General features: G+C 36.5%; 1 long non-coding RNA gene across 1 annotated transcript in view; it reads right to left on the reverse strand.

The window, feature by feature from the left end:
- Positions 1-9851, reverse strand: part of LOC107745279 (uncharacterized) — a 14151-nt gene extending 4300 nt beyond the window's left edge. The window contains exons 1-2 of the long non-coding RNA XR_001640583.1: positions 9782-9851; positions 8035-8163 (exon numbers count right to left, since the gene is read on the reverse strand). This is a non-coding gene — a long non-coding RNA (uncharacterized LOC107745279). The remainder of the gene's footprint in view (positions 1-8034; positions 8164-9781) is intronic.
- Positions 9852-9997: the final 146 nt, after the last annotated feature.

The raw sequence follows: 9997 nt of genomic DNA on the forward strand, positions 1-9997 counted from the left end.
GGGGGGGGGGGGGTCTGAACGTGGATAGGGGTGTCTCTGTGATCGATCCGTCCAGCGAGCGTCACTGAGCGCTGAAGGCATCGACGAGCCACAAACGGCAGATCCCGAGAAGCGTTTATCCAAACTCAGCGAGTCTGAGAGCTGAAGTGTAATGTTAACGCAGCCTGTGTTTGTGCTTCATATGTCTCTGACCGTCTGTTCGCAGCGTAAACAGACCTCCTGCTGAATAGACTTCCTCTCACTGAAGGTCAGCAGCCTCTGTGTCCTGCAGAAGCGTCCCAGAAGGCCTTTGGCCGGCGGATGTTCTCTCGGGCACGTTCGCGTTCCGCGTTTGCTTCAGGTCCTTCAGGAGCCAAACTGAGTGAGACGTCATGTGTAGTGAATCCTAGCAACTAGCCGAGGACTGTTAAATCAATGTTAAATCAAGCTAACAACATGGTAAAACATAACGAACTAAAGCATGTGTTAAAACAACATGCTAAAACAAGCTTGCAGCTCGTCAAAACATGTTAACAACATGTTAAAGCATGCTAGCAATGTGCTAAAACATGCTAGCAACATTCTAAACCATGTTAGAATGGCAAAAATGCTAGTGATTGTCAAAACATGTTAGCAATGTGCTAAAACATGCTAGCAACTGGTTATAATATGCCAACAACGTGCTAAAACAGTTAGCAAAACATGCTAACACCTTTCTAAACCATGTTAGAATGACAAAAATGCTAGCGATTGTCAAAACATGTTAGCAATGTGCTAAAACATGCTAGCGACTTGTTATAATATGCCAACAATGTGCTAAAACGGTTAGCAAAACATGCTAGCAACATTCTAAACCATGTTAGAATGACAAAAATGCTAGTGATTGGCAAAACATGTTAGCAATGTGCTAAAACATGCTAGCGACTTGTTATAATTAAATGCCAACAGCGTGTTAAAACGGTTAGCAAAAAATGCTAGCAACATTCTAAACATCTTAGAATGACAAAAATGGTAGTGATTGTCAAAACATGTTAGCAATGTGCTAAAACATGTTAGCGACTTGTTATAATATGACAACAACGTGCTAAAACGGTTAGCAAAACATGATAACACCATTCTAAACCATGTTAGAATTACAAAAATGCTAGCGATTGTCAAAACATGTTAACAATGTGCTAAAACATGCTATCAACTTGTTAAAACATGCCAACGTGTTAAAACATGTTAGCAATTGGCAAAACATGTTAGAAATGTACTAAAATATGTTAGCAACTTGTTAAAACATGCTAACAATGTTCTAAGACATGCTAGAAACTTGCTAAAACTTGTTAACATGTTGAAACATGTTAGTAACTGGTCAAAGCATTCTAACAATTTGCAAAACATGTTAGCAATGTACTAATAATGTTAGCGACTTGTTAAAACATGCTAGCAATTTGTTATAACATGTTAGCAACATGCTAAATTGTTAAAAATGCGAGCAACATGTTAAAACATGCAAAAAACATGCTAATGTGTTTAAACATTCTAGCAACTTCTTAAAACATGTTATCAATGAGTTATAACATGTTAGCAACATGTTAAAACGTTACAAATGCGAGAAACATGTTAAAACATGCTAGCAACATGCTAAAACATGCAAAAACTTGCTAATGTGTTTAAACATTCTAGTAACTTGTTAAAATGTTAGCAACTTGTTAAAACATGTTAGCAACACTCTAAAACTTTAAAAATGCGAGCAACATGTTAAAACATGCTAAAACATGCAAAAAACATGCTAATGTGTTTAAACATTCTAGCAACTTGTTAAAATGTTAGCAAATTGTTAAAACATGCTAGCAACATGCTAAAACATGCTAATGTGTTTAAACATTCTAGCAAATTGTTAAAATGTTAGCAACTTGTTAAAACATGTTAACAACATGCTAAAAGACGCGAAATCATCCTAGAAACATGTTAGCAATCTCACTGACTTTCTCTGAATTCTCTGAGTAAAAAATTCAACCTTCAAGCTTTCCAGAGTTATTTTAAACTTCCAGACGCGTGTTTTTGTCAAGCCAACATCAAAGTTCATCAAACTTTACTCTTCTAGTTCATCAGCTGCTGTTAACCGATGTTTGTCAGACATCGCCTCTGTTTAACATCGCCTCTGTTTACCCTCGACTCTCAGAAATAATTATACGTGTGAGCATCATGATGGTCTATGCGAACAGCAGTTAATGTCCACAGATGGGGTTTCTACAGCTCCTCTAGACATTCAGCATGGCGTTTTTACCATTAAAACCTTCAATACTGACTAAACCTCTGCAATATAATCACACAGCAGTTCACTGCAGTGCACAGATGTGATATTTCAGCACTGCATTCGATGCTTCAGCTTCATCTGGAGCTAAATTAAACCCATTATCTCAGCATAAATGTTCACTGCATTCATGTGCATTCATCTGTAAAAACGCTTCCTAATCGGAAACTGGACCAGAACGGCCTCTGGCGTCATATTTACGACAATGGAGATAGTTTTGATAAAAACTGTTACATTTTATTCGTTTTTCCCGCAACATCTTCATCGTATGGACAAAATGAAAAACGCAATTGCGACTTGTTTTCCATCTAACAGTCCTGACTTTTTCTCGCAATTCTACGAAGTACAAATTGAGAGATATAAACTCGAAACTCGAAGAAAAAAATTCAGAATCGTGAGATTATAAAGTCTAAATTACCTTCTCACAATTTAGCCTTTGAAAGTTTATATCTTACAGTATTTAACAATTCTGAGTTTATGTCACAATTCTGACTTTTTTTCTCACGATTTTGAGTTTATATCTCACAATTCTAACTTTATATCTTACGATTTTTAGTATATATCTCGCAATTCTGAAAAAAAGATAAAAAGTTGCAATTACTATTTTTTTTATTCTGTGGCAGAAACATGCTTTCTCTAGCCGTTACAGTCATGTATATTTACGTACATTACCATTTAATGCATATTGTATGCATTTTTAAGCATTTATTTGACCAAAATGTCAGAATCAGCTTCTAGATGAATGTATTGAATGTTTGATACAAATGTGACACAAATGTGGATATTGATTGAATTGCATTTTGGCTTTAATTTGATTTCCGCAAGAATAAACCTGCAAACCAACAAACCACTTGAGCGCGACAAACTAAAAGTAGACAGTAATCGCAGAACTCGGTATGAACGACTTGTTTGTTGAAGTGATCAGCATCACGCTTGTGCTGTCATGTGATGATCTCGGTCCAATCACAGCACTGCTCTCAGCATCACTTCCAGATTGATTTTTCTTCTTCCTGTCAGTCTGATGACTCTCGCTGAGCCTCGTTAAGCAGAAATCACAGCCAGATCAATTAGTGTCATTAACTGCAACACTAACGCTTATGTGTTAAATCATCATTGACCGTTCCAGTAGAGAGTGAGAGCTGAAGAAACTCCAAACACACAGCAGCAGATAATGAAGTGATCCCATTAAACACTGGAGCTCGTTTACGCTCGTCTCTGGGTCCCGCGTGCGTCTGGCTCTTACAAACAGCAGCACAATAGCAGGAGAATAGAGTGCATTCACTTCAGCCCTGTGAAGAACCCTAAGTAGGGCGCTTCAGTGGCTCCGGTTTCACACGCTAGTAGAGCGCTCGCGGTGATCACGCTTTCCCACACGGCTTCAGAGCTGCCGTCACAAAACATAATGCCGTCAAACACAACTAACTTCTGATTCTAAAGTGTGTTTTTGAGGGTTTTTTTTTTTTTTTCCACTGGGATATATTTAGCTTATTATATGAAATATAGTATTCAGACCAGTGTTATTATAGGTAAGTAAAACTAAAACCATAAAACAATTTTTGTTACGTAAAATAAAACATCATTCATTTTAGTTTAACTTGATGTACTAAAATAACTAAAACTAATACTGTAATAGAAATTAATGAAAACTATATAGACATATTTAAAAAAAAAAATATAATAATAATTATATTAATTAAAAACAATAAAAATATATAAAAAATAAAACACATATTAATTTAAAATTAGTAAACAAAATTTAAAAAATTACAAACAAAATCTTTAACATTTTAAAAAAATTACAAAAAAATTCTAAATCTACATAAAAAATTATAATAGTATCTCAATTATACTCAAATATCCCTGATTCAGACTAGTGTTCTTTTAATATCAAAAACAGTGAGATACTACTATAGTTTTTGTTGATATTTAGAAATTTTATATATATATAAGCTTTAGAAGTGTTGTTGTGGTTTTGTCATTTTTATTAGATTTTTTAATGTCTATATAGTTTTTATTAATGTTTATTTCGGTTTTAGTTATTTTAGTGTTAAACTAAATGTGTGTGTGTGTGTGCGAGTGTGTGTGTGTGTGTGAGTGTGTGTGTGTGTGTGAGTGTGTGTGTGTGTTTGTGTGTGTGTCTCATCGAATCACATGTTCCACACACATAACAGGCTGTTCAGAGCTCCAGTGAACATCTACAGATCCATTGGAGTGACACACCTGTAAGTGTTCTCAATAGACGTCTTATTAGCGTTGCGAGTGCTAATGGATGTGTGGGTGTGGATGAGTCACATCAGCTGCAGGAAAACACTCGTAAACAAACACTCCAGTGTGTGTGTGTGTGTGTGTGTGTGTGTGCTGATGTGGTTGTATTTATTTTATTTCCATTGAGTGCTGAGCTGCACGGACGTTCTGTTCCATTAGTGACGATCTAATAGCTCTCCAACACCAAACGCTTTCTGAATCTGCAGACACACGCAACGCTCTAAAAATACCGTCGACCACAATGCAGCTCAATCTGACAGGAAGAGACTGCTTGATTAACATGTGCAGCGTTCACAGGTTTTTATGCATCATTCAGATTACAATTTCACTGACTGATATGGATTTTTTGATGGCCGATATACACTACCGGTCAAAAGTTTGGAATCAGAACGATTTTTTATGTTTTTTGCAGGAGTTTCTTCTGCTCATCAAGGCTGCATTTATTTGATCAAAAATACAGGAAAAAATGTAATATTGTGAAATATTATTATGATGTAAAATAAAGTTTTTCTATTTTAATATACTTTAAAATAGAATTTATTTCTGTGATGCGCAGCTGTATTTTCAGCATCATTACTCCAGTCTTCAGTGTCAAATGATCTTCAGAAATCATTCTAATATGCTGATTTATTATTAGAATTATCAATGTTTGCAACAGTTGTGCTGCCAAATATTTGTAATTTGGAGTTGTAATAGGAATAAATATCCAAAGAATTTAAATTAATTTAAGAAAATAAGAAACAGAACAAGATTAATCATTTTTTGTAAAATAATCAATTTGAACTATTTGGAAATATTTTAAAATACACAGAAGCATTCTTATTCGTCTGCCTAATATGTAAAAAATGGCAGAATATTTCTTGCTTTGTCACATTCAGTTATGAATTACGTGAATCTCAAATCATGAAATTATTCATCATATATTTTTAATTCAAAACAGCTAAATTTATCTCATTTAAATATTTAAATCTGATCTCGCACTCTTTTACTGTTAAGCTTGAAGCGTGGCAGTGGATTTGATTGCCAATTTGGATCTGATTGGTCATGTGGTTCTGTATCGGTGAACAACAAAGCCCCGCCTACTTTGATTTGATTGGTCATGTGGTTCGGTATCGGTGAACAGCAAAGCCCCCCCCACTTTGATCTGATTGGTCATGTGGTTCGCTATCGGTGAACAGCAAAGCCCCGCCTACTTTTATCTGATTGGTCATGTGGTTCGCTATCGGTGAACAGCAAAGCCCCGCCTTCTTTGATCTGATTGGCCATGTGGTTCGGTATCTGTGAAGAGCAAAGCCCCGCCTACTTTGATCTGATTGGCCATGTGGTTTGGTATCTGTGAACAGCAAAGCCCCGCCTACTTTGATCTGATTGGTCATGTGGTTCGGTATCTGTGAAGAGCAAAGCCCCACCTTCTTTGATCTGATTGGCCATGTGGTTCGGAATCTGTGAAGAGCAAAGCCCCGCCTACTTTGATCTGATTGGTCATGTGGTTCGGTATCTCTGAACAACAAAGCCCCGCCTACTTTGATTTGATTGGCCATCTCAATCATTTTGACATTAACGTGCGCAGTTACACCAGCGTAAAGTTATAACTATAACCCATTTTGTCATCCTAACAATAAACAGAGCATCATTAAAAATATCAGATACCCTGTAAACGTGTGTTGCTACACGTGCTTAAGCTGACACTTCTGATTTATTCATTCAATCTAAAATAAACTCATATTTTGGAACACGTCATGGTCCTCCAGCGTAAAATAGGTCACATTTATTAGCCGATAAATCAGCCGTCAGGTGGCTTCATTCAGCCGCCATTTGCCTCCACTGTGTGTGTGTGTGTTATCTTTAGCATTTCCTCCTGTCAAAGCGCACAGGTCTCTGAAAAATGTCATCTCGAGTCACTAATTTTATTGCCGCTTCAACGTTCAATTTCCTGTGCGAGATGTCAGCCACTGACGTGAATAATAGCACATAATAGATTGGTTTTAAAGCGCTTTTAATGTTTCTCTCTGCTTTTGTCTGATGTGTGTTCAGTGTGTGCGCATCAGTATTGCGGCCGTAACTCCCCTCGTGTTATTGCAGGCTGATATTTATGAAGTCACGAGCGTCTGGCTGGATCTTTGGTGGTCTGGACGTTTGGCGTGAAACGCTGCTCAGCAGCATCTCCATCACGGCTACAGGACAGATTAACCAGCGTAACACAAACACTCGCATTTTTTCCGTCGTCTAACTGCTCCGTCTCAGACTGACGACCTGAACTGCACTCACAGTTAATGCAGAAATCACACTGCTTCCCATCCCGTGTGCTATTATTAATCTCAGACCCTAAAACCGTGACGAATCACTTTACAGATTCAGATCAGTCCGGTTTTGTCCGTCTACTCACTTGTCCTCCTTTCAAGATTGTTATTTTACACTTTATACAATGATATATAATAACTAAATAAAAAAATGTTAATGTTATGTTCATTTTAGACTGTCGCCAATCATTGCACCAGTGTTTCTGAATGAATCAACAACTAAATTCCAAACTGCATACCTAGTATACTACTCTTACTATTTTAGCATACCTTTCTATAGCAGAAATAGTAAGAGTAAGAGAAATAGTAAAAACATTTGCTTTGTTTCTGAATGAATCAGCCGTTTTGAATGAATCAGTGAATCAATGACTCATTCATTAAAGGTAGGGTATGTGATTTTTCAAAAACACTTTAGAAAACCGCCACCTATCAGTGATTTCAGTTTCATATTTAAAGCTTTTTTTAATAGCTCTGTATGTTATATTTAACATAAAAACTTCTGCAGTGTAAATGCATTCATGGCATCTCTGAGCTGTGTACACTCATCTAATGCCTCTTCAGATGCAGCTCAGATGGATTTTGTTGATATACATTTAATTTGACTGGTAACAGCCCTATAGTGTCTTATTCTAATTGCATTTATTGAATACATATATGAAAGTTGGTGCACACATTTAATAAGGTTAGTGCCCTCATAAAAAGTGGAAAATATCCCTTATTTTTGTCACCGTAATTTAAAATGTTATTAATAACACATTTAAATAAATAATTTTATATTTAAATATAATATATTATCACTTGTTTTCTAAATAATTGATCGAAATTAAGTGAGAAACAATAAAATATCTGAAAAATAATCTTGTTTTCCCTTTGAATTTCAGATTTTAACTATTTGAATTTTAACTACAAACGTACTTGAATGTGATCAGTTTTTCAGAAAAAGACTAATATTAAGACATTTTGCTTCTGAGGTAAATGCATCTTGATTTAAGAATCTTTAGACATCTTTACTTAAAGCCTGCAGAAACCCTGTAAATTCACACTAATGTTGAACTTCAGACGACAGCAGGACGGTCTAATGGAAATATCAGGGATGGATTTACTTCATCATGAGATATTCATTTATATAGTTCATGTATTAACAGAGTGTCGTGATGTTTGATCGTGATAACGCCGTCTCGCTCTCACCGGACTTTCCCACTCCTGCTCTGCCGAACACAGCCAGCTTCACCTCTGGACTCTTCGCCATGACGACGCAAGCAGAACGAGCCAATCACAGAGCGGACGCAGTCACCATAGCGACAGCATCATCTCCACCTGAAACAGATGACAGACGTAAAACAACAGATCTTCATTATAAACGACGTCGATGATCTTCTGTTTTACAGCATCTGGATGAGATGATCGGAACCTAAATGTCACTGAAGGATCTCCTTCTTGCCTTTTTTCACATGTTCATCTCATTATCCGCGCTGCAAAAAATCAGGTTCTTACTCAGTATTTTTGTCTGGTTTTCCAGTAAATCGTTCTTGAAACAAGATACGTTGACTTGAGAAACAAACATAACATTTGAGAATTTTGAAAATTCGAATTTGAAAACGAAAAATTCTTATTTTTTGGCAGATATTTATTTTTAAGATATTAAGTTGTTGTTGTTGTTTTTTTGAAAAACGTGTTTTTTAACATTTTTAAATTTGAAATTTCGAATCCTTATTTTTCTGACCACACTGGCAGATATTTATTTTTAAGATATTAAGTTGTTGTTGTTGTTTTTTTGAAAAACGTGTTTTTTAACATTTTTAAATTTGAAATTTCGAATCCTTATTTTTCTGACCACACTGGCAGATATTTATTTTTAAGATATTAAGTTGTTGTTGTTGTTTTTTTGAAAAACGTGTTTTTTAACATTTTTAAATTTGAAATTTCGAATCCTTATTTTTCTGACCACACTGGCAGATATTTGTTTTTAAAGATATTAAGTCTCGTTTTTTTTTTTTAAATGTATCAAATGTGTTTTCGAAAATTCTAATTTGAAAATGGAAAATCCTGCCAAATGGGGTCAGAAAATATTTAAATTCTCTTTAAATTAAGTTCATTTTTCTGATCATGTTGGCAGATATTTGTTCTAAACGAAAGCGTAATTTTAATACAAAATTAATTTTGCTTCTCAAGTAAATGTGTCTTGAATTAGGAATGTTTAGATATAACAAGAGAGGCATGCAGAGGAGGAATCATTTTTTGCAGTGCAGATGAGATGATGTGAGATAAAGTGCTCTGAAGTTCAGATCCCAGACTGGAGTGGATGAAGACATGATGATGATGATGATGATGAAGGACAAGCTCAGCCAGTAGTAAGCGTGCGGTCATCCTGTCGGATGTTGTGGAGTCCTTTAGCTCAATTGGAAGAACGTGACATGAACAAAGTGCAGATCACGAGTTTGATATCCAGACACAAAACATCATATGACACATTAAATCGCTCTGAATCGACAGACCGGACCGCGAGAGTCTCACAGTGCATCAATCATGACCTGCGTCTCTTTTTAAAAGCATCATAGGACACTAGTGAATCATTACAACATCACACAGGTTCATGGACAGATCTGCACAAGCCAAACACTGGAGAGCAGAAGCTGACCTTTACCAATGACACATCAATACCAGCTCAAACTTCACCCATCAGCTCATCCTCATCACTACAGCCATTAGATTACAGCGCTGTGCAAACACAGACTTCATCAGCAGCAGCACGAAGAAATCAGACCTCGTGAAGCTCGTCATCAGACAGAATCATCATATGCTGCTGCTGATGATATGACATGATTGTTTTAATAATAATAATAATATATGGTGATATTGTCTGGTCTTCAGGCTGCTGGTTCTTCTGCATTGTTTTTGAACTTGCTGTAATGAGAGAAGACAAAGTGTGACTTACCGTGAGAAACACTCGAGTCCGATCAGATCCGATGAGTGTGAGAGCGCAGACCTCTGCTGTGAGAGAGAGAGAGTGTGTGTGTGTGTAAAGACTGATGGTTCCGCCCACAGACCCGCATCACACAGCAGCGCAGATCAGCAGAGACTCAACAGCGCCACCTGCTGGACAACACACACGCACACACACACGCACACACACACACACACACACACACAC

This window comes from Sinocyclocheilus rhinocerous, unplaced genomic scaffold (genome assembly GCF_001515625.1).
Source record: "Sinocyclocheilus rhinocerous isolate Xijiao unplaced genomic scaffold, SAMN03320098_v1.1 scaffold2875, whole genome shotgun sequence".
Lineage (NCBI taxonomy): Eukaryota > Metazoa > Chordata > Actinopteri > Cypriniformes > Cyprinidae > Sinocyclocheilus > Sinocyclocheilus rhinocerous.